The 24,517-nt window shown below is 48.8% G+C and overlaps 1 long non-coding RNA gene and 1 pseudogene across 2 annotated transcripts in view; both read left to right on the forward strand.

The window, feature by feature from the left end:
* LOC129538253 (uncharacterized) overlaps positions 1 to 24,517 on the forward strand; it is a 31,162-nt gene that overhangs the window by 1,174 nt on the left and 5,471 nt on the right. Inside the window, exons 2-3 of one of the 2 annotated variants that reach the window (XR_016039323.1) lie at positions 21,524 to 21,690; positions 23,940 to 24,077. This is a non-coding gene — a long non-coding RNA (uncharacterized LOC129538253). Of the gene's footprint in view, positions 1 to 21,523; positions 21,691 to 23,061; positions 23,431 to 23,939; positions 24,078 to 24,517 lie in introns of those variants that run through there. The other variant, XR_008682189.2, reaches the window with a different exon arrangement.
* Positions 3,685 to 4,966, forward strand: LOC129538250 (large ribosomal subunit protein eL6-like; annotated as a pseudogene).

Genomic DNA, 24,517 nt, shown 5'->3' on the forward strand with positions numbered 1-24,517 from the left:
TCTTTCCGCTTGTTCCACCTGTCATCACCCACCCCCCGCACCCCGCTTACGTCCACTCCTAGGCGTGACCCCTCCCCCAGGTCCTTAGCCCCCCCAGGGTCAAGATCAAACTCCACACTAAAGGCTGTCTGGGTCCCTGAGCCGGAAGTGGCCAGGCCCCTTCCCAGACCTGGGCCTCTGGCATGCTCCCTCCTGAAGCCTTTTTTTCCACTTAGCCCCTTTGTCTGGGGAGGTCTTTGACTCAATCGCAGAAGAATGCCAGGCACTATAACAAGCCGAGGGGCTGGATGTGTTTAATCAGAGAGGCATTGAGTAAGGGGTGGGGGTGGGGCGGCCGTGTGGAACCACTTGTGGGCCAGTGTGTAGTGATCTATAGGCCTGCTGGCTGTGTGCATGCCACATGGTTGTGTGTGTACTGTGAGGAGAGGGAGATTGTGGAACTGTTGTGTCCACATGTGACTCTGATGACTGCGGTACACGTCTGTGAGGCTGTGTGTGGGTCGGTGACTGTATGATCATGGGGGAGGGATTATGCGAGTGGTGATGGTGCTGGTTGTGGAGTGTCTGCGAGGCTGGCTGTTGTGACTGTGTTGTGGGGCATCTATATAGTTGTGTGTGTGCCTGTGAGAGACTGGGGACTGAAGTGTGTGGGTGTGGGAGGGGGTGCTCATAGCAGCTGTATGGCGTGTCTTCTAAGTGTGACTAGGGCCCCCGAGTATATGGTCATTAATCCATGTTTCTGAGTGTGCTGCCTGGGGTGGTATATTTATATCTCTGTCTAGTGCAAGGGGGTGGGGGATTAACACCCAGGGCAGCCAAATATACCCTTGTAAGGTATGCACAAGAAAAAGTCGGGTTTTGGAGGCTGCTGGTCATTTTCTGACTTACCTCAAAAATATTCCAGGGGAGGAGGTTGGCAAGGCCTCCAGGGCTGGTCATTTGACAGCCGCTGCCAGTCTGAGGGGAGCTGAGGGAGCTCGGGGAAGGTCTGCCAGCAGTACTATTTAGTGTGGTGCTAGGCAACAGGCAGAAAGGATGGCACTGAGAAGGGCTGTCCCTTCCCCTCTAACCCCAGCGCAGTACCTGGCCCCAGGCAGCCCCCCAGTACTGATTCCTTAACCTCTCTCAACCCCCGCCCAAGCCCTTCTTCAGGCTGAAACACTGACTCCCCTGGGGTCCCAGAAACACCCTAGCTCTTTGTTTTTGCTGTTCCTCTGCCTGCAATACCCTTCCAGCTCTCACATTCACTTATCTTCAGGTCTCAGCTTACATGTCATTGCCTCAGAAAGGCCTTCCCTGATGTGCCCATCCCCCACATAAATGCCCAGCCATTTACTGTGTGTCCCGTCACCCTGTTTATTTTCTAAACACGTACTGCAGGCTTTAATAATATTGTTCATTTTCCATTCCTTCCTTTTATGCTTCCCCCACTAGAATGGAAGTCAGGAAGAACACTTCTGTGTCCCCGGGGCCAGCACAGGGCCTGGTACATATAAAATTTCAAAAACTTGTTGAATGAATGAAGGAAAGAAGGATAATCCTGCCTAGGCCAGTTCAGGCAACATTTGATGCCTGTTGTGTACCAGGTCTGGGCCACTCTCCACCAAAGAGTCCCTTTGAACTCAAGGAAACAGATATACACGTGTGCCCAGGCTGTGTACACCAAGGCAGAGGGAGGTGGGTGAGGCCACAGGACACCATTCACTCAGCAAACATGGGCGCTTGTCCTGTGCTGGGCCCTGTGTCAGAGCAAATGGCCTTCTTTGGCCCAGGGCCCTGCCTGCAAAGAGCTCACAGTGAAGAGGATGCTAGAACTGTCCCCTGGGGAGACAAACCCCTGCAGAGAATAATGCCAAATCACTGAGCTGAGTGATGGGCTAGGCACTGAGAACCGAGGAAGCCAGGGATGGGAGAGATTTACTCCAGGCCTGGGAACAGCCTCCTGGTCAAAGTAACTTGGGCCTGGAAGAGGAGAAGGGGTGTTACAGTGTCAGGCTGCTTGGAGAGACAAGCACAGCCCTCTCCCTCTCAGCCCCTCCACAAAGCTGAGATCACAAAGAGAGGAGAAACTTCCTGGCTGCCTACTTTTTGCTTACCCTGAATTCTCTGTGCTTCTCTGCCCTGCCTTGTGTCCAGGGGCTGACTCTCACTGACCTTGGCCTCTTTGCTTTATGGTTTCAGGTGAAGTTTGGCCAGTAGGAGACATTGCCAGGGGATCAGAGGGAAAGAGGAGAGTGAGACCAGGATATTTATAATACTGTGCTGTGATTTTTTTGTTGTTTAATTGCTAAGTTGTATCCAACACATTGCAACCCCATGGACTGCAGCAGTCCAGGCTTCCCAGTCCTTCACTCTCTCCCGGAGTTTGCTCATGTCCATTGAGTCAGTAGTGATATGATTTTGGCAGGTACTATGTTCCTCCAGTAAAAGTCACAGCTCCTGTTGAGTGGCCTGCGACCATGGATATGAGTCCGGCCAGGTTTGTTAACAAGGCTCCCTCCCTTATCTCTTCAGGCCCTGAGCCTAGTGATTCTATTCCACTGTTGTGAGCCCCAGGGTGCTTCACTATTTGTGCCCACACCTCTGTAAATAGTTCCTTCATTAAACCTTCTTCTAAACAACAAAATTCTGTAAAGCAATTATCCTTCCAAAAAAATTAATTAAAAAAAATACTTCTTCTGGCAAATGCTTTGAGTGGACCTCTGCTTCCTGCTGACACCACTAAGGTAAAAACTAAACCTCGGGAAGATGAGTCCTTGGCAGAGAATTTGGAGAGACGTTCCTTCTTTCTTTTTTAATTTTCTTGGCTTTGCCACATGGCATGTGGGATCCTAGTTCCCCGATCAGTGGCCGAACCCAAGCCAGGGAAGTCCTGAGGAGACCCTCTTTTTAAATCACAACTGAAAACTGGAATCAGAAGATGTGGTGAACTATTACAAAGCCACAGTAACCAAAACAGCATGGTACTGGCATAAAAACAGACACATAGGCTAACAGAACAGTATAGAGAGTCTAGAAATAAACCTACACATTTATGGTCAATTAACGTATAACAAAGGAGACAAGGGTATACAATGGAAGAAAGAAAATCTCTTCAGTAAATAGTGCTTGAAAAACTGAACAGTTACATGTAAAAGAATGAAATTAGAATATTTTCTCACATCATATGCAAAACTAAACTCAAAATGGATTAAAGATCTAAATGTAAGACTGGAAGCCATAAAACTCTGAAGAAAACATAGGCAGAACACTGACATAAATCATAGCAATATTATCATCATTCTGTCTCCTAAAGCAAGGGAAATAAAGGCAGAAATAAACAAATGCAACCTAGTTAGACATAAAAGCTTTTGCACAGCAAAGGAAACTATCAACAAAACAAAAAGGCAATCAGCTGAATCAGAGGAAATACTTGCTAATGATATTATCAATAAGGAGTTAATATCCAAAATATATAAATAACTCATACAACTCACCATAAAAAAAATTGAAAATGGGCAGAAGACCTAAATAGACATTTTTTCAGGGAAGATCTACAGATGGCCAACAGGCATGTGAAAAAGATGCTAAACATCATTAATAACTGGAGAAATGCAAATTAAAATCACAATGAAATATTACTTCACACCTGTCAGTACGACTACCATCAAAAAGACCACAAGTAGCTCTTTCCCATCTTAAAAGATGGCAGGTGAAAATGCTGAGAAGCCAGATACGAAGGAGGAAAAGTCTGAAACAAAGAAGGCTGACTCTGGTGGCAAAGTTAAAAAGGTTAAGAAGTGCCGCTGAAATCCTGTCCTGGTCAGAGGAATTGGCAGAGGAATTGGCTATGTATTCCAGAAAGGCCTTGTACAAAAGAGAGTATTCAGCAGCTAAATCCAAGCTGAAAAGAAAAAGCAGCTGAAGGTTCTTGCTACTGTCACAAAACCAGCTGGTGGTGACAAGAATGTGTGTGCATGCTAAATCGCTTAAGGCCTGTCTGACTCTTTGCAACCCTATGGACTGGGGCCCACCAGGCTCCTCTGTCCATAGAATTCTCCAGGCAAGAATACTGGAATGGGTTGCCAACCCCTTCTCTAGGGGATCTTCCTGCCCCAGGGATTGAACCCCGGTCTCCGGCATTGCAGGCAGATTCTTAACCATCTGAGACACCAGGAAAGCCCAAGAATGGTGTTTCCCAAGTGATTAAACTTCGCAAAATGCCTAGGTATTATCCTACTGAAGATGGGCCTTAAAAGCTGTTGAGTCTTGGCAAAAACCCTTCAGTAACATGTGAGAAAACTGCATGCTAGTATCTCTCCTGGGCCCATTCCGAGCATCCTCCCTGAGTGCCACAAAGGTGAGAGGGTTGTTTCCCTGAAACAGGTGAGCAATGGCTTACTACTTGTGACTGGGTCTTTCCCCTCGATCAAGTTCCTGGGTATAGAATAAAATTTGTCATTGCCACCTCCACCAAAATGGATGTCAGTGGTGTGAAGGCCCCAGAACATCTCACTGATGCCTATTTCAAGAAGGGGACTTCCCTGGCTATCTGGTGGTTAGGACTCCACACATCCACTGCAGGGGGCACTGATTTGATCTGTTGTCAGGAAAGTAAGATCCTGCAAGCCCAGTGGTGTGGCCAAAAAAAAAAAAAACTACGTAAGCCAGGCACCAGGAAGGTGAGATCTTCGATGGGGACAGAAAGAAGTACAAAATTACAGAGCAGTGCCAGGGTGATCAGAAAGCTGTGGACTCACAGATTCTGCAAAGAATCAAATCTCTTCCTCAGCTCCAGGGCTACCTCCACTCTGTGTTTGCTCTCACAAATAGAATTCATCCTTGCAAAATAATGTTCTAAATTTCTTATGAAGAACCTAATTAAATAACTGGTCCATTTTAAAAAAATAAAAAGACCATAAGTAACAAATGTTGGTGAGGATGTAGAAAGAAGGGAACTCTCAGGGAATTCCCTTGGTGGTCCAGTGGTTAGGGCTCCATGCTCTCACTGCCAGCAGCCCAGTTTTTAGCCCTGATCAGGGAACTAGGATCCCACAAGCCACACAGTGTGGCCAAAAAATAAATAAAAGAAAATTAAAAAGAAGGGAATCCTCATACACTGTGAGTGGAAATGTAAATTGGTGCAGCCACTGAGGAAAACGGTGTGGAGGGGTCTCAAAACTCTAAAAATATAACTGCCATCAGTTCAGTTCAGTCACTCAGTTGTGTCCGACTCTTTGCAACCCCATGGACTGCAGCACGCCGGGCTTCCCTGTCCATCACCAACTTCCTGAGCTTACTCGAACTCATGTCCATTCAGTCAGTGATGCCACCCAACTAGCTCATCTTCTGTCATCCCCTTCTCCTGCTGCCTTTAATCTTTCCCAGCATCAGGGTCTTTTGCAATGAGTCAGTTCTTCACATCAGGTGGCCAAACTGTTGGAATTTCAGCTTGAGCATCAGTCCTTCCAATGAATATTGAGAACTGATTTCTTCTAGGATGGACTGGTTGGATCTCCCTGCTGTTCAAGGGACTCTGAAGAGTCTTCTTCAACACCACAGTTCAAAAGCATCAATTCTTCACTGCTCAGCTTTCTTTATAGTCCAACTCTCACATCCATACATGACTACTGGAAAAGCCAAAGCTTTGACTAGACGGACTTTTGTTGGCAAAATAATGTCTCTGCTTTTTAATATGCTGTCTAGGTTGGTCATAACTTTTCTTCCAAGGAGTAAGCGTCTTTTAATTCCATGGCTGCAGCCACCACTGGTAGTGATCTTCAAGCCCCCCAAAATAAAGTCTGTCACTGTTTCCATTGTTTCCCCATCTATTTGCCATGAAGTGATGGGACCAGATGCCATGATCTTAGTTTTCTAAATGTTGAACTTTAAGCCAACTTTTTCACTCTCCTCTTTCACTTGCATCAAGAGGCTCTTTAGTTCCTCTTCACTTTCTGCCATAAGGGTGGTGTCATCTGCATATCTGAGGTTATTGATCTTTCTCCCAGCAATCTTGATTCCAGCTTGTGCTTCATCCAGCCCAGCGTTTTTCATGGTGTACTCTGCATATAAGTTAGATAAGCAGGGTGACCATATACATACCCCTTGACATACCCCTTTCCCTATTTGGAACCAGTCTGTTGTTCCCTGTCCAGTTCTAACTGTTGCTTCCTGACCTGCATAAAGATTTCTCAGGAGGCAGGTCAGGTGGTCTGGTATTCCCATCTCTTGAAGAATTTTCCACAGTTTGTTGTGATCCACACAGTCAAAGACTTTGGCATAGTCAATAAAGCAGAAATAGATGTTTTTCTGGCACTCTCTCACTTTTTTGATGACCCAATAGATACTGGCTATTTGATCTCCGGTTCCTCTGCCTTTTCTAAATCCAGCTTGAACATCTGGAAGTTCACGGTTCATGTACTGTTGAAACCTGGCTTGGAGAATTTTGAGCATTACTTTCCTAGTGTGTGAGATGAGTGCAACTGTGCGGTAGTTTGAGCATTCTTTGGTATTGCCATGGCAGCTGCATGGTGCTGGAGCAACTTTGAGGAGATACCCCATGTCCAAGGGCAAAGGAGAAGGGCAAAATCGCAAGTAGAATCAAACCCCATATGTGCCAGAGACACTCAGAGGCTCAAACAAACCTTGTGCACCAGGACCCAGAGGCCTCACAGAGACTGAGATGGAGCTGTGTGTGAGTGTCTCCTGCAGAGGCGTGGGTCTGCAGTGGGCTGCTGCAGGGCAGGGGCTCTGGGTGCAGCAGACCTGGGTATGGCAGAAGCCCTCCTGGAGGAGGTTGCCATTAACCCACCATAGAGCCACCAGAACTCACACAGAAGTGGGAAACAGACTCTTGGAGGGCACAAAGAACCTTGTGTGCACCAGGACCCAGGAGAAAGGAGCAGTGACCCTGCGAGAGACTGACCCAGACTTGCCTGTGAGTGTCCAGGAGTCCCTGGTGGAGGCATGGGCCAGCAGTGGCCTGCTACAAGGTTGGGGCCAGTGTGTGCAGCAGTGTGTGCATGGGACCTTTTGAAGGAGGTTGCCATTATCTTCATTACCTCCGCCATACTTTGGCCTCAGATCAAGTAACAGGGACAGAACACAGCCCTGCCCATCAACAGAAAATTGGATTAAAGATTTACTGAGCATGGCAGCCATCAGAACAAGACCCAGTTTCCCCCTCAGTCAGTCTCTCCCATCAGGAAACTTCCATAAGCCTCTTATCCTTCTCCATCAGAGGGCAGACAGACTGAAAACCACAATCACAGGAAACAAACCAATCTGATCACCTGGACCACAGCCTTGTCTAACTCAGTGAAACGATGAGCCTTGCTGTGTAGAGCCACCCAAGACAGATGGGTCATGGTGGAGAGTTCTGACAAAACGTGGTCCACTGGAGAAGGGAATGGCAAACCACTTCAGTATTCTTGCCTCGAGAACTCCATGAACAGTATGAAAAGGCAAAAAGATAGGACACTGAAAGATGAACTCCTCAGGTCAGGAGGTGCCCAATATTCTACTGGAGAACAGTGGAGAGATAACTCCAGAAAGAATGAAGAGATGGAGCCAAAGCAAAAACAACACCCAGTTGTGAATGTGACTGGTGATGGAAGTAAAGTCCAATGCCATATTGCACAGGAACCTGGAATGTTAGGTCCATGAATCAAAGCAAATTGGAAGTGATCAAACAGGAGATGGCAAGAGTGAACATTGATAGTTTAGGAATCAGCAAACTCAAATGGACTGGAATGGGTGAATTTAACTCAGATGACCATTATATCTACTACTGTGGCAAGAATCCCTTAGAAGAAATGGAGTAGTCATCATAGTCAACAAGAGAGCCCAATATGAAGTACTTGGATGCAATCTCAAAAACGACAGAATGATCTCTGTTTGTTTCCAATGCAAACCATTCAATAGCACAATAATCCAAGTCTATGCCCCAGCCAGTAATGCTGAAGAAGTTGAAGTTGAATGATTCTATGAAGATCTACAAGACCTTCTAGAACTAACACACCCAAAAAAGATGTCCTTTTCATTATAGGGGACTGGAATGCAAAAGTAGGAAGTCAAGAAATACCTGGAGTAACAGGCAAATTTGGCATACAGAATGAACCAGGGCAAAGGCTAATAGAGTCTTGCCAAGAGAACACACTGGTTATAGCAAACACCCTCTTCCAACAACACAAGAGATGACTCTACATATGGACATCAACAGATGGTCAATACCTAAATCAGATTGACTATATTCTTTGCAGCCAAAGATGGGGAAGTTCTATATAGTCAGCAAAAACAAGACCAGGAGCTGACTGTGGCTCAGATCATGAACTCCTTATTGCCAAATTCAGACTTAAATTGAAGAAAGTAGGGAAAACCACTAGGCAATCCAGGTATCAGTTCAGTTCAGTTCAGTCGCTCAGTCGTGTCCGACTGTTTGCCACCCCATGAATCACAGCACGCCAGGCCTCCCTGTCCATCAGCAACTCCCGGAGTTCATCAAACTCATGTCCATCGAGTCGGTGATGCCATCCAGCCATCTCATTCTCTGTCGTCCCCTTCTCCTCCTGCCCCCAATCCCTCCCAGCATCAGAGTCTTTTCCAGTGAGTCAACTCTTTGCATGAGGTGGCCAAAGTATTGGAGTTTCAGCTTTAGCACCAGTCCTTAAAGTCCAATAAAGGACAGAAAGGGGGACTTCCCTGGTGACTCAGATAGTAAAGTGTCTAGGTGAGTGATCACACTGTCGTGGTTATCCAGGTTATTAAGAGCTTTTTTGTACAGTTCTGTGTATTCTTACCACCTCTTCTTAATATCTTCTGCTTCTGTTAGGTCCATACCATTTCTGTCCTTTATTGAGACCATCTTTCCATGAAATGTTCCCATGGTAACTCTAATTTTCTTGAAGAGATCTCTAGTCTTTCCCATTCTGTTGTTTTCCTCTATTTCTTTGCATTGTTCACTTAGGAAGGCTTTTTATCTCTCCTTGCTATTCTTTGGAACTCTGCATTCAGATGGGTGTATCTTTCCTTTTCTTTTTTGTCTTTCACTTTTCTTCTTTTCTCTACTATTTGTAAGCCTTCCTCAGACAACCATTTTGCATTTTGCATTTCTTTTTCTTGAGGATGGTTTTGATCATCGCCTTCTGTACAATGTTATGAACTTCTGTCCATAGTTCTTCAGGCACTCTATCAGATCTAATCCTTTGAATCTACTTATCACTTCCACTGTATAATCATAAGGGATTTGATTTAGGTCATACCTGAATGGCCTAGTGGTTTTCCCTACTTTCAGTTTAAGTCTGAATTTTGCATTAAGGAGTTCATTTTATGAGCCACAGTCAGCTCCCGGTCTTGTTTTTGCTGACTATATAGAACTTCTCCATGTTTGGCTGCAAAGAATATAATCAATCTGATTTTGGTGTTGACCATCTGGTGATATCCATGTGTAGAGTCATCTCTTGTGTTGTTGGAGGAGGGTGTTTGCTATGACCAGTGCGTTCTCTTAGCGCAACTCTGTTAGCCTTTGCTCTGCTTCCTTTTGTACCCCAAGGCCAAACTTGCCTGTTACTCCAGGTATCTCTTGACTTCCTACTTTTGAATTCCAGTCCTCTATGATGAAAAGGACATCTTTTTTTGTGTGTTAGTTCCAGAAGATCTTACAGGTCTTCACAGAACTGTTCAGCTTCCTCAGCATTAATGGTTGGACATAGATTACTGTGATGTTGAATTGTTTGCCTTGGAAATAAACCAAGATCATTCTGTCATTTTGAGATTGCACCCAAGTACTGCATTTCAGACTCTTTTGTTGACCATGATGGCTACTCCATTTCTTCTAAGGGATTCTTGCCCACGGTAGTAGATATAATGGTCGTCTGAATTGAGTTCACCTATTCCCCTCCCTGGTGGCTCAGAGGTTAAAGCGTCTGCCTCCAATGAGGGAGACCCGGGTTTGATCCCTGGGTCGGGAAGATCCCCTGGAGAAGGTAACGGTAACCCACTCCAGTATTCTTGCCTGGAGAATCCCATGGACGGAGAAGCCTGGTAGGCTACAGTCCATGGGGTCGCAAAGAGTCGGACACCACTGAGCGACCGACCGAACGATTCCCTTCCATTTTAGTTCGCTGACTCCTAAAATGTTGATGTTCATTCTTGCCACCTCCTGTTTGACCACTTCCAATTTGCCTTGATTCATGCAATATTGCTGTTTACAGCATGGGACTTAACTTCCATCGCCAGTCACATCCACAACTGGATGTGGATTCTGTCCTTTATTATGCTTAAAACCTGCCTCTGAGTTTACTCATTGGGTTACCTTAGGAAAATCGTTCTTAACTCACAGAGATTCTTTTCTTCTTCTCTGTAAAATCAGATGTTACTTTTGATCTCATGAGTTTCCTGTGAGGATGAACTGAGAATACAAAAAGCAAGCATTTAGTCAAGTACCTGACAATGTAAGTGTTCAAGAAATAGTGACAATTATTAAAAAAAAATTTTCTCCCTCTTACTCTCCCTGAAACTGAAACTAAGGACTGACTGACTGCAGCATGTCCATTCCTTCATCCATTCCTTTAATAGTCCATCCATTTCAACATTTATTAAGTCAGACAATGTGCTACAGCCTAGGAACACAAGATCAGGAAATCATTAAAACAAGAAAAATACATGTATCTCTCCCTTACTATATTCTTAGTTCCTAGGCTTTGAATAAATAATGGGCATATGAACAAATTGTATTAGCTATTTTCTTGAGCACATGTTAGATGCCAGGTGCTAAGGTGTTTTTTTTTTGCCAGTTCCATGATGTTTGAGGGAAACTCAGTTCCCACACCAGGGACTGAACCCAGGGCTTCTGCAGTAAAAGCTTGTAGTCCTAACCACTCGACTGCCAGGGAATTCCTAAGCTAAGCATTTTGTCTGCATTATTGCAATGTACCCTCAGAATATTGGAGCTTCAACTTCAGCATCAGTCCTTCCAATGAACACCCAGGACTGATCTTTAGGATGGCCTAGTTGGATCTCCTTGCAGTCCAAGGAACTCTCAAGATCTTCTCTAACACCACACTTCAAAAGCATCAGTTCTTTGGCACTCAGCTTTCTTTATAGTCCAACTCTCACATCCACACATGGGTACTGGAAAAACCATAGCTTTGACTAGACAGACCTTAGTTGGCAAAGTAATGTCTCTGCTTTTTAATATGCTGTCTAGGTTGGTCATAAGGAGTAAGTGTCTTTTAATTTCATGGCTGCAATCACCATCTGCAGTGGTTATGGAGCCCAGAAAAATAAAGTCAGCCACTGTTTCCACTGTTTCCCCATCTATTTGCCATGAAGTGATGGCACCGGATGCCATGATTTAGTTTTCTGAATGTTGAGTTTTAAGCCAACTATTTCACTCTCCTCTTTCACTTTCATCAAGAGGGTCTTCAGTTCTTCTTTGTTTTTTGCCATAGCATAGTGTCATCTGCATATCTGAGGTTATTGATATTTCTCCCTGCAATCTTGATTCCAGCTTGTGCTTCATCCAGCCCAGCGTTTCTCATGATGTTCTCTGCATATAAGTTAAATAAGCAATACAACCTTGACGTACTCCTTTCCCTATTTGGAAGCAGTCTGTTGTTCCATGTCCAGTTCTAACTGTTGCTTCCTGACCTGCATAGGATGGACACGAGTTTGAGTAAACTCCGGGAGTTGGTGATGGACAGGGAGGCCTGGCGGGCTGCAGTCCATGGGGTCACAAAGAGTCGGACACGAGTGAGTGACTGAACTGACTGAGGGGTTAAATGAGAAAATGCCCAACACCTTGCCCAGTGTACCAGCGTCGCTTGATAAGTGTTATTCCCTTTCTTTCCTCCTTCCTCCCAGTCCTCCTGCACCACCGTCTGGGTCTGCACACTACGAAGGGTGCAGAGGACGCCGCACTCTTCCGTCGGACTCTGGCGCAATACCGAGCACTGCCTCCAGGGGGTGCCATCACACCGACACCCCATCCAGGGCCCCTCGCCCCAGGGGTTGTTGTTCCCACCGTGGCCGCACGGGGTCGCCTGGGCCTGGAGTTTTCAGGGACCGAGGGTGCGCGGGAGGCGGGGAGGTTGGCGCCTGCGATGATGAATCAAGTAGGTTCTTCGGGTATCACAGTGATAATAATAAACCATAATAATAGTAACAGCACCGGATCCAGCAGTAACCAGCTGTTACCGATTTAAAAGGCGCATTCGCGTGCTGAGAGGCGGTGGGACTCAAGGGAAGGAGCCAGGCTGAATCTAATCCAGACCGCTCACTCTAGCGTTCCGGGTGCTCTGTAGCCTTGAGCCTCTCTGAGCCTACTTCATCAGCATTAAAATGGGAACCAAATAATACAGTTCTTGAGAGGAATAAATGCGCTCCTGCAGAGCTCAGCGGAGAGCGACTTGGGTAAGTGCATTTACTGTATTGATAGTTCTCCCCTCTGCCCTGTGAGGGAGCTATTATTCAGTTCCCTTTACTGCTGAGGATACTTTGGAGGCCTTCCTCAGGCTCCCTGGGCTGGGTCTCTCTCCTAGGAGAGCCCAGAGGCTAGTCGAGGAGCTCACCCCCTAAACCCACCTCTCAGCAGCTGTCTCCTCTCTCTGGAGGTGCGGGTTCCCCTTCAGACCCTCAGGTTCCTCTGGATACTACCTTTCCATCTCTAGGTACAGCATGGGTTTCCCTGTTTCCTTAGGGGGTAAAGAATCCACCTGCAGTGCAAGAGACACGGGTTCGATCCCTGGGTCATGAAGATCAGATCCGCTGGAGGAGAGCATGGCAACCTACTCCAGTATTCTTGCCTGAAAAATCCCATGGACAGAGTGGCCCAATGGGCTACAATCCAAAGGGTCACAAAGGGTCTGGAGCGACTGACAGGCTCAGGCCAGCCGACTTCCTCTCGCTAGTCTATACCACACCCCCGACCCCCTAAACTGAAGCTATGCCTTCTCCTTGCCTACCTGCTTCTTCCAAAATCTCACCCAGTCATTTCCTCCAGAAAAACCTTTTCAGGGCTCTCTTCCCAGGTCCACATGGCCTTTGCACATGCTGTTCCCTCTAGCTGTTTTTGTTTTTTTTGGTGGTTTTTGTTGTTGTTGTCAGTACCACAGGGTATGTGAGATCTTAATTTCTGGATCAGGGATTGAACCCATGCCCCCTGCAATGGAAGCACATATTCTTAACCACTGGACTGCCAGTGAAGTCCTGTTCCCTCTAATTAGAACAGCCTTTCCCTCAGCTGTAAACCCTGTTAGGGCACAGCTTAAATATCACCTCTTCCAGGAAGTCCACCTTCCCAATGCGCCTGCAGCCCCCTGTGCTTCTAAACAGATGGCAGCACAGGGGGTTGCTTTTTCAGGGCTTCATCTACCATTTTTTTGTAGTGATGCCTCTGAAAGCAGAAACCACACCTCTTGAAGGCTGCATAGCATCCCTGGGTGGGGCCCAGCAACTGGGACAAAGTGAATGTTCAGTGAATGCATGGCCATTGAATGAGTGATTAGACACAACTGGGCCCACTCACTAAATGGAAGCACAGTCTCAACAGCCTTTGTCAACAGCCTCAACTCAGAGGCACATGCCTAATCTCAGAATCAGAGGCGGCAGTCCCATACGGAGTCAAACGCGTGCACAGAGTCACAGTCCTATGCAGGAGGCACGTTCACAAAGCCGCGCTCATCTGTGCTCATTTCTGCTTCTCAGTGTCTGGGCTACCCTGTGTCCTAGGTATGCATGCTCTCTCTTCTATTGTGACTTAGGGTCCTTGAGAACAACAGCTGTGTCTCCTTTCCCAGCCTGGAAACCCCTAGAGTGGGTGAACTGTCCCCATCAGACTGGGACTCCCAGGGGAAGTGTATGTCTCCCCAAGTAGTTTGGGGGGCTGGGCCAGGGAGTGTCTTCCCTAGCCGCCGGAGTGCTCTTGGATTAGGCTGTTTCCCACATCAGACTTGGAACCTTTGGGGCAGGGCCATATTTCCCCCACTAGCTAGTCTTGGCCTCAGGACAGACTGGGTCTGATTAAACAGGAGCAGAGCTGAGCTGGATCTTCCCCATCAGACTGGTGGCTCCCACATGGCTGTGTCCCCTTGACCCCTCTCCACACCTGTCACCTGCCCACCAGCTGGGCCCTCCTCTCACCATGGTAGTGATCAGGGGCTTTGGAAGCAGCAGCAAAACTAACAGGAAATCTGAGAGTAGCTGGTCCCGTAGGCTCCCCCAAGAGGTGACGGGATCAGAGAGGCTTCAGCAGGGGAGACGTGGCCCAGCTCTTTGTATCGAGCAAGTCCTTCGTGCGTCTTCCCTTCATTCACCAAGACTGTCCTGAGTCCCTGGGCATGACCCCGAAGCCTCCACCTCTATTGTTTAACTAGCTCACCAATCCAATCCTGGGAGGTAGGTGTGACCATCATCCCATTTCTAGATGAGGAAACTGAGGCTCAGAGGAGAGCAGTGGCCTGCCTTAAGTCACAGAGCTGGGAAGTAGCAGAGCTGGGCTTCCCACGGCACAGGCTGTCTCCTTCCAGCCCAGGTTTGAGGGACGCTGGGAAGGTCGGGTCAACAGGGTGCAGTGACTGTGTGTGTGTTTCTGGCTCGGGCCTGTGCAGCTGGCTAGGAGACAGGACTGCCAGGGGATGGGAGTGCCTGGTAGGGTGATGGGGAACAGTGAGGAGAAGCAGGTTCCGCAGGCAGCCAGCCAGGACAGGCGGAGGTGAGCTGGGCCTGGAACCCAGTCTTCCTGTTCCCAGCACCAGAGTCCCCTCCCCAGCTGGCTCCTGGCCCTGGAGTCCTGGTTGCAAGTCCCATTCATCGTCTGACCCATCGCTAGGCCTCGCTTTTTGCATCAGAGAATCAAGGGCAGAGACCTGGGTTGGTGGGGGGAGTACAGCGCCGGGGGATTCCTGCTCCTTTAAGCCTTTCTCCATGGAGAGGGTGCGGCGGCCGCAGGTGAGCGGAGTTGCCACATCAGCAGGGCGAACCCCGCCCCATCCCCTCCCCCAGCTCCGGAGGGAGGCCCCCGAGGCCCCAGAGGATGGTGGGAAGTGGGTGGAGAGAGAGTTCAGCCGGGTTGGCTGGAGGGGATGGGGGTGGCTGCACCAGTGGGTTGGGGAGACTGTGTGTGAGTGTACCTGACCGTGCTATACCTGACCGAACATCTGTGAATGTTCCAGAGTCCTACAGGAGTGTGTGTAGAAGTGTGTGGCTTTGACCGTGAGAATGTACTCAAGTGTGCAAGAATGTGTGTCACTGAGGGTGTCTTGGTGTGCCCCCGTGCACGGATACCTCTGAGTGTGCCAGAGTATCCCTGGGCCTGAGTGTGTTCCTTTTGGTGTCTCTGTGAATGCACTTGAGTGTACAAGTGTGTGCCTTTGTGTCTGCCCTTGTATGTGTGGATGTTGTCGACAGGAGCTTGTATGAAGGTGCTTGAAGGTGTGGATATACTTGAAGGTAAAAACACACGTGGATGAGTTTGTGAATGTCTCTGAGTATGTCCTTGTGTCTGGGAGTGACTGTGAATGTCCTGAGCATACAGGAGTGTGTGAATGTGTCTGTGTGTGTTTCCAGTATGCGTTGGTGGGACCACATGGACAAGGGCATGTGTAACTGTGTTGCTGGCAGAGTCTTCTCAGATCAGGTCTGAACCTTTGCGAGTCGACATCGAGCCACCTCTACCCACTGACCCCTGACCCTTCAGAAAGCCCAGCCTCTGTGTCCCCCTCCCTTCCTGGTGACTTACCTCCCTGCCATCCCTGCCCTGTCCCCCACCAGCCTCCTGTCTTGAAGGTCAGTCCCCTCTGTTCAGTTTGCCTTCTTCCCACCCAAAGGGAGTCTCTGTCACTTCCTCCAGGTAGCCTTCTGTGATCAGAGAAGGAACCCTAACATTAGCTCAGCAGTTGTACCTCCACTTGACAAATGAGAATGTGGGCTCCAAGTACCGCAGTGACCACAGCAGGTCCCATGGTAGGCACGTGCACCTGATCCCATGACTTCTACAGCTCAGGGTAAGACCCTTGGCCTCCTCCCCATCAGTGGTCCCAGTCCGGGGCTCAGGGAAGGAGGAAGGGCTTGGCTATTCCTGTGCTGTCATTTCATTCCCTCCAGTCTTGCTCAGAGGTGAGCCAGCTTGCCCAGGTCACAATCGCGGAGTAGCTGAGGCAGGATTTGAACCCCAGTCTCTTGAGCTCCAGAGCTCATGCTTATAGGGGCTAGTTATAGAGGGGTGGGGGGTTAGTCTGGGGCTAACTGGCCACTGGTCCCAGAGAGAAAGGCATAAAGGTGAAGCGACATGAGTAGAAATGAGGAAAGGTGGCTCAAGGCAGTTCCCATGGGGTGTCATACCCAGAACGGAGGTGATACAGACTCACGTGTGCTCCAGGGCCTGGCAGGACTTCCTGTTCTAACCGAAGTCCGGCTTCCTTTCTTGGGGCCCCCTCCCCTGGACCGAGGCACTGGGTTGAGGGAAAATGTGACTAAGGAGGTCACATGGAGCAACCTCCGTGCTAGCTGGTCACAAGTTTTGTTTGTTTTAATTTTTATTCTCTATATATATTTAATTTTTTTTAATTGAAGGATAATTGCTTTACATATTCTATATTCAAGTACAGTTGATTAACAGTTTTGTGTTAGTTTCAGGTGTGCAGGAAAATGATTCAGTTATACATATACATATATCTATTTTTTTTTCAAACTCTTTTCCCTTTTAGGTTATTACAGAATATTGAGCAGAGTTCCTTGTGCTATGTGGTCACAAGTTTTGAAATTCCACCATTTCACTGTTTGTCTGTCTGACCTATGTCCCCTGGAGGCCTCCTTTTTTAGATCAGAACCCTGGACTCTGGGGGAAGTGTCTGGAGCCGCCTCCCAGCCTAAGGGAGTCTGATTGGAGTGAGGGTCTCATATTGATGGAAGTCCTGGATGCCCTTCTGATACAGGGATGGGAAAAATGAAACAGAACCAGGGGCCACAAGGAGCACGGATGGTGGACCCCGAGGGAGAGGCTGGAACAAGCTCTTCACTGCAGTCTCATTTCACTCTCCAACAGCCCCCGGGGCAGGCCTTACTCCCCGTGTTTCTAAGGAGAATACTGAGATGCTGAGAGCCAGATACCTGGCAAAACAGGACTCGAATCTCATCTTGGACTTCAGGTCCAGGACTCTTACTACCCTTTGTAGCCCCCTCTGGATGGGCTGGGAGGAGCCAGAGAGGCAGGAACGGAGAAGTGGTGTCCCTTTGTCTCCTTTAGATGAGGACCATGGAAACACTCACCCTGGCTTTGGGTGCTGTGCTTAGTCGCTCAGTCTAAGAGCGATTCAGTCTTTGTGACCCCATGGACTGTAGCCTGCCAGGCTCCTCTGTCCATGGGGATTCTCCAGGCAAGAATACTGGAGTGGGTTGCCATCCCTCCTCCAGGGGAATCGAAGCCAGGTCTCCTGAATTGCAGGTGGATTCTTTACCATCTGAGCCACCAGGAAAGCCCCTGGGCTTCAGGAGATGGGGCTTAAGGAAGACAGGGATGTGGCCCTCATGTCCAGGCCTCACAGGTCACCAGAGGTGTTCAGGAAGCAAACAGCTCCCCTGACCTGGAGTCTTGAGTTGGCCACAGCTGCAGACTCCCAAGTCTGACCTTTAGTGTCACAGAGGCTCTGTCATTCTGGGCCTTCACTTCTGTCCTTCCTGCACGTCCTGCATGCCTAGACTCCTTGCTCAGCTTGGCTCCTATGACCTTGTGACCCTGTCCATGCTTCTTTCTGCGTCGCTCCCTTATTCTCCATGAGATGATATGCTTTGTTCAGTGAATCTGACTCCTGGAGGGCAATTTACGGCCAGCTGAGTGAGATCCAGACCCACCTCTGGTCCAGTTAGTGGCAGGGCAATTGGGCAACTTGGTTCAGATCATGTTGTTGTTGTTCAGTCACTAAGTTGTGTCTGACTCTTTATGACCCCATGAACTGCAGCACGATAGACTCCCCGTCCTTCACTATCTCCTGGAGTTTGCTCCAAGTCATGTCCATTGAGTCAGTGATTCCATCCAACCATCTCATCCTCTGTTGCCTCCTTCTCTTCCTGCACTCAATCTTTCCCAGCAACAAGGTCTTTTCCAGTGAGTTGGCTCTTCACATCAGGTGGCCAAAGTATTAGAGCTTCAGCATCAATCCTTCCAATAAACATTCAGGGTTGATTTCCTTTAGGAATGACTGGTTGGATCTCCTTGCAGTCCAGGGGACGCTCAAGAGTCTTCTCTGGCACCACAGTTCAAAAGCACCATTCTTTGGTGCTCAACCTTCTTTATGGTCCAACTCTCACATCTGTATGACTACTGGAAAAACCATAGCTTTGACTATACAGACATTTGTTGGCAAAGTGATGTCTCTACCTTTAAATATGCTGTCTAGGTTTGTCATAGTTTTTCTTCCAAGAAGCAAGTGTCTCTTAATTTCATGGCTGTAGTCACTGTCCATGTGATTTTGCAGCCCAAGAAAAAAGTCTGTCACTGTTTCCATTTTTCCCCCATCTATTTGCCATGAAGTGATGGGACCAGATGCCATTTTTTGAATATTGGGTTTTACGCCAGCTTTTTCACTCTCCTCTTTCACCTTCATAAAGAGGTTCTTTACTCCCCCGTGGCTTTCTGCCATAAGAGTGGTATTGTCTGCATATCTGAGGCTGTTGTTTCTCCTGGTGGTTTTGATTCCAGCTTGTGATTCATCCAACCTGGCATTTCTCAGGATGTACTCTGCATAGAAGTTAAATAAGCAGGGTGACAACATACAACCTTGATGTACTCCTTTTCCAATTTGGAACCAGTCCATTGTTCAATGTCTGCTTCTAACTGTTGCTTCTTGGCTTGCATACAGGACTCTCAGGAGATGGGTAAGGTGGTCTGGCATTCTCATTGCTTTAAGAATTGTCCACAGTTTTTTGTGATCTACACGGTCAAAGGCTTTAGCCTAGTCAATGAAGCAAAAGTGTTTTTTTTTTAATTCTTTTGCTTTTTCTATGATCCAGTGGATGTTGGCAATTTGATCTCTGGTTCCTCTGCCTTTTCTAAACCCAGCTTGTACTGGAAGTTCTGTGTTTATGTCCTGTTGAAGCCTAGCTTGAAAGATTTTGAGCATTATGTTGCTAAGATGTGAAATGAGTGCAGTTGTGCAGTAGTTTGAACATTCTTTGGCATTGCCTTTCTTTGGGATTAGAATGAAGACTGACCTTTTCCAGTCCTGTGGCCACTGCTGAGTTTTCCAAATTTGCTGGCATATTGAGTGCAGCACTTTCACAGCATTATCTTTCAGGATTTGAAATAGCTCAGTTGGAATTCCATCACCTCCACTAGCTTTCTTCATAGTAACACTTCCTAAGGCCCAGGACTGTGGGTGAGCCAGGCATCTAGAGCATATACAGCTCCCTTGAATCCAGACCCTGATTTCAGCTGCTTCAATAAAGTTGGGGACAGTGCCCCACACAGGGTTGGCAGGGCTGAGCCGTGGTGGCTGTTCTGAGGCTGAAGTAAATGAAGTCAGCCAAGGAGCCTTGGGGCTCTGTCCAACGGTGTGGCTGTGCCGTGGGGCTTGTGACCCCTGTGCCCCTGTCTAGGGCACTGAGGATCACCATCGGCTCCCACCTCCCTGGACTTGGGTCCCCCTCCTATGGGTCTGCTTCTCTGTGTCCTGGAGATGCCTGGAACACCCCGTGGCCACCCCACCACTCCCGACTTGGGAGTGTGAGCCACAGCCTCTCTGCCTACAGGTCTGACTCTGTGTCCCTGACCCTGCAGCTCACAGCCTTTCTCCCTTGCTCCCTTGCTGCCTGGGTGTCCTGTTTCCGGCCTTCATGTGTGGCCCTGACCAACCCTGGCCTGGCCTGAGGGGAGGGGTGGAGGGGATGGGAAGGATGTGCACAGTGCAGCGCTTGTTCAGGGGATCAGGGTGGGACCGATGCCTGCTCTTGTGTTCTGGCCCCTGGCTTGAATCTTGGCAAGCTGGGGGTGGGGGGGTGGGGGCTGCCTCTCTGCCTGCAGCGTCATCTCAACATCCGTCCCACTGGCAGAGCGGGCCCAGAGCCATCATGGAACCTGACCAAGAAGGCCCTTAGCTGGGCTCTCCTTCCAGGCTATTATTGATCGCTTTGCCTCTGGATCCTCTGTCTCATGGCCTGTGCCTTGGGCCATGACAAAGACAAGGACATGCTGAAATGGGTGTATCAGACTGGGGATGCAACATTGGTCTCAGGGTGAAAGGTTCCATTAGGGAGATATGGAATCATTGAGAGGATAGTCTCAGTGATGGGGGTGGGGCCCAGTGTGGGGGGTGGGGGCTCAGGCAGGCAATACCAAACAGTCCTCAGCAGCAAACTGTGAGGTCTTAGGGGCTCAGGAGTCAGGGCTGAGAGCCAGTGAGAGGGTAGTCTGGCCTGGGGTCACTGAGGCCTTTAGAGTCTCTCCAGGTTTTCTCATTTCCTGGGAGTTTCCTCCCACCTCTGGGGTCCAGAAAGGCAATTTGGAACCCTGGGATGGCTCAAGCCAGGGATCTCAGGGACCAACTCACTTACCCCTCACGTTATAGCCCTTGGCAGGCCTCCAGGACTGGGAGAGGGAGAAGGGATGGGCAGTGGGACCACGCCTCAGATTCTTGAGATTTAGTCCTCCCCCCTCAGCAGCCCCCTATCCAATGAGTCCTCCCTCTTTTACAGAGGGCCTCCCCCTTGATTGAGGTCACCCCTGCCCCTTGAGAGTTGCCAGCTCTCTTTGAGTCTCTGTTTGCTCACTAAGCTCAGATCCCCCTCACAGAGCCCTCATGCCAGAACAGAAGCCGGTAAATCTTTCAGTGGAGTCCTTTAGGCCCTGTCCTTTCTCACCTGCCAGGAGGGCTATCTGGACCCTAGACGCATCCACTCAAGTTGGACCGAAAGCCCTATAGTCCAAAGAATTGCCTGGGCAAGGAGAGAAGAGGTGCTCATTTGTATTCATTTGCATGGAGCTATTTAATATTCAAATGTCCGAGCTTGGGCTGGTGAGGAATGGCTACTAGCAGACTTGCAGTTTGCGTGTTTCCTTTTTAGTGAGGGAAACACCCAAATCCTCCTCCCTCTCCAGCTCCCCCATTTGGAGCCTGACTTGGCGAGAGCCTTAAGTTGGCCTCTGCAGAGAAGGTACAACTTGGAGAATGTTAAGTAGGAGCTATTTTGGATACTAGACCCCAGAAGCTTGCTGAAGACAGGCGTGAAGTGGGAGAAGAAGCAAGGATTCCCTCCCCATTTCCCAGAGGAAGCCAGGATCTAAAACTGGGAGTATTAATAGAATGGAAAGGGGGAAAGGTTTTTAGAGTATTAAAAACTGAAGGGGTTCTTAGGGATTTCTTAGACTCTTCACAGTGGCTACACAGGGTACATATATACACCACTGCTCCATTCTGCCACCACTGCATGCATGGCAGACATGATTAACTGATCACGGCACTCTGAACCCAGAGCCATTTGAGGCAGCAGTTTGTATAGGAAATTAAATCTATTTATCTTCCCTGATTACTTCAACCCTTTCCTTTCCAAGCAGGGAAGCTGAGACCCAGAGAGGATGCAGAAAATGCAGACCATATCCACCCCCAACACTACCTGCCCAGCCTGGAAGCACAGGAGTCATTCTCTTGGAGGGTGAGGGAGGGCAACTCCACTCTGGGTAAGAAAATCATCACAAGAAGGTGCGTCTGGGTGGAATTACAGGTGAGTTTGATTTACAACATAGGGCTTTTCTGCATTTCTCAGATTCTCTTTGAGCCTGAATTCAGTCTGTAATCAGATATCCCCCAATAATGCTAAGTGTATTTTTTTTTCCCCTTTTAAACACTACGTGGTACCTGCTTTAGGGATTATCTAAATCAACTCTGACAACCACTCTGGTAGGGAGTTGTTACCATTGCTATTCCTGTTTTAAAGAGGAAGAAAGAGAAGTCTAGACATCTGCCCAAGGTCATACAGCAAGTGGCACAGCCGTGACTCTAACCACATTAAATGCAATTGAATCAATCAAAAGTTAATATCTGGGATGGTCCAGGTCTATGGGAGAATGCTGATTTGCTTGCTCGTCTGTGACTTGCCCAATGGCACTCTGGATGTTGTATGGACAAACAGTCTGGGCCCCAGAAAAAGCTGCTGAGTAGCCCGTGAAGACGGGAGAGGCCTGACATGATCCCCCACCCCTTGCCAGGACCTGGACACCTCTTGCTGCTCAAGACAATGGGAACACTGTGCCCTGGCAGAGTGCAGGATGGCAGGACATGGCCTGCCAAGGCCCCTGCTATTCCTCTCAGCGTGGCAAAGTGCAGAGAGGATGGGAGATGCTGAGGATCGAGGTAGGGGGTGGCTCAGAGCTGCGCCAACAACAGCAAGGGTGGAGCAAGGAGAGGAGGGAGGGTCTGTCCTCCACTGGGACTTGGGGAAGAGGCTGTTTTGGCAGGAGCATGAGCCCAGTGCCTCCCTCCACCCAGCTTCTGCAGGCATCACCCACTGGTATGTCTGAGCCCCCTCACACCTTGGTCCACTGTCTCCAAACACCACCCCATCCTGTGTTCCCCAGAACACCGAATGAGGACGCCAGTGGGCAGCCTTCCAATCTGTGTGACCTTGCCCAAGCCCCTGTGTTTCTCTGAATTTCCTCACTGGTGAAATGAAGGTGACAGACCCTACTTTGCAGGCCAGACCCTACTTTTTCAAGGTGAGCAGAGCAACAAAGGACCCCAGCCGGAGGGGGTGAAGCAGCCTAGCAAATGGTGGTTGCTAACGTGACAAAGGGACTCCTCTCCCAACCTGGCAAAGTGAGGACGGGCCAGGAGAACTTGTAGGGGGCGGAGCCCTCTTCCTTCCTGCCCCTTTCATCTGGGTATCGAGATGAGATCTGAGACCAGATGCGTGGCCGAGTGACTCAGCCCTTTCCTGCCTGGACACTCCTCCCCGCCTGCCTCACCAGGCAGGGCCAGGCGGTGAGACAGCAGACTGGACGTGGGGGTGGCTGGTCCTGAACAACCTCAGGGGAGCGGTGGGGGAGGGAGACGGGAGGATGAATGAGGCTAACGTAGCCTGGCCTGAGAGAGGGGGATGGGTTGGAGGAGGAGGGGCTGTCAAGGAAGAGAGTGAGAGTGTCCTTGAGTCTAGTCGCTGTCGCTGACTCAACCTAAAATGCTCAGATGCTCACCCCCTCCTCCCACCAGCCGAGCATCCCTTCCCCAATATTTCCGGGCCAGCCCAAACCTGTTTGCTCCGCCCTCCTAGGCTCACATACCCACAGGGTGCTCTCTTCCTTCCCCTTCTCTCCTTCTCTTTCTAGCCAACCGCCTCCATTTTCTCACCTCCCACTCAGCAGGTCCTATTACGGACTCCCCGAAGCAGCACGTGGAAGCAGCTCTCTGGAAGGTTGCCTTAACTTAGTTGCTAAATCCCTCACCCCACCCTGATCTCTCAGGGACGGTAAGAACTGCCGACCTGGCCCTTCTTGGAGCTCTTTTCTTGGGTTCAGATACCACCCTGCTGGTTTTCCTTCTATCTCTTGAATGGTTCCCTCTCTGATCTCAACTTCCGACTGTGCCCCTTAAAGGTATGTGTTCTATAAACTTCCATAGTCTACCATATGGAGGAGTGATTGAGTGTCTGGACTTTGGCATCGAATGGACATGGTTTCAAATCCTGCCTCTGCCTTTTACTAGCTATATAACTTTGGGTAAATTACTTCTCTGAGCCTCAACTTCCTCCTCCATCAAATGGGTTGATATTACCTATCTCCTGGGGATCAAATGGGATAGTAGTAGTAGTGTTAGTCGCTCAATCCTGTCTGACTCTTTGCAACCCCTTGGACTGTAGCCCACCAGGCTCCTCTGTCTATGGGATTCTCCAGGAAAGAATACTGGAGTGGATTGCCATTCCCTTCTCCAGAGGGTCTTCCCGACCCAGGGACTAAACCTGAGTCTCTTGCCTTGCAGGCAGATTCTTTACCGTCTGAGCTATATGGGATAATATACATGAAGCATGGGATAATGCACGTGAAGCCTTCAGCACTGGGTCTGACATATAGTCAGTAGTCAGTTCCTGGCAGTTGCCGTTAGTATCTTTTCTTCCTGGTAAGTTTTCCTCCCCACCTCACTCCCAGCTCCTCCCTGCTGGGCACATACAGCTGGATGGCCTAGTGATACTGCAGACTCAAAATGTCCAAAAGAAAAACCCCAGCCCTTCTCCCCACCCCAAATACTAGCTTCTTTTCTTGACATCCCTATATCTTGAATTTTTTTTTATGCTTTGGTTTTTTTGGCCTCATGTGAGATCTTAGCTCCCTGACCAGGGATTGAACCCACACTGTCTGCACTGGAAGGCGAAGTCCTAACCATTAGACCACCAGGGAAGTTCCCCCCATACCCCTACCCCCTTGCCTTTTCTTTTAAGGCCTCATCATCTTCCACTGGGCCCAACCTTCAGAATGTCATCCATTATTTCAACAAGTTCTTACTAAGAATGCAAAGCTATGTGCAGGGAAGACAGACTTGAAAAATCATTGTCTTTGCCC

Source organism: Moschus berezovskii, chromosome 2 (assembly GCF_049115385.1).
Source record: "Moschus berezovskii isolate FMDL1 chromosome 2, NW_MosBer_1.0, whole genome shotgun sequence".
NCBI lineage: Eukaryota > Metazoa > Chordata > Mammalia > Artiodactyla > Moschidae > Moschus > Moschus berezovskii.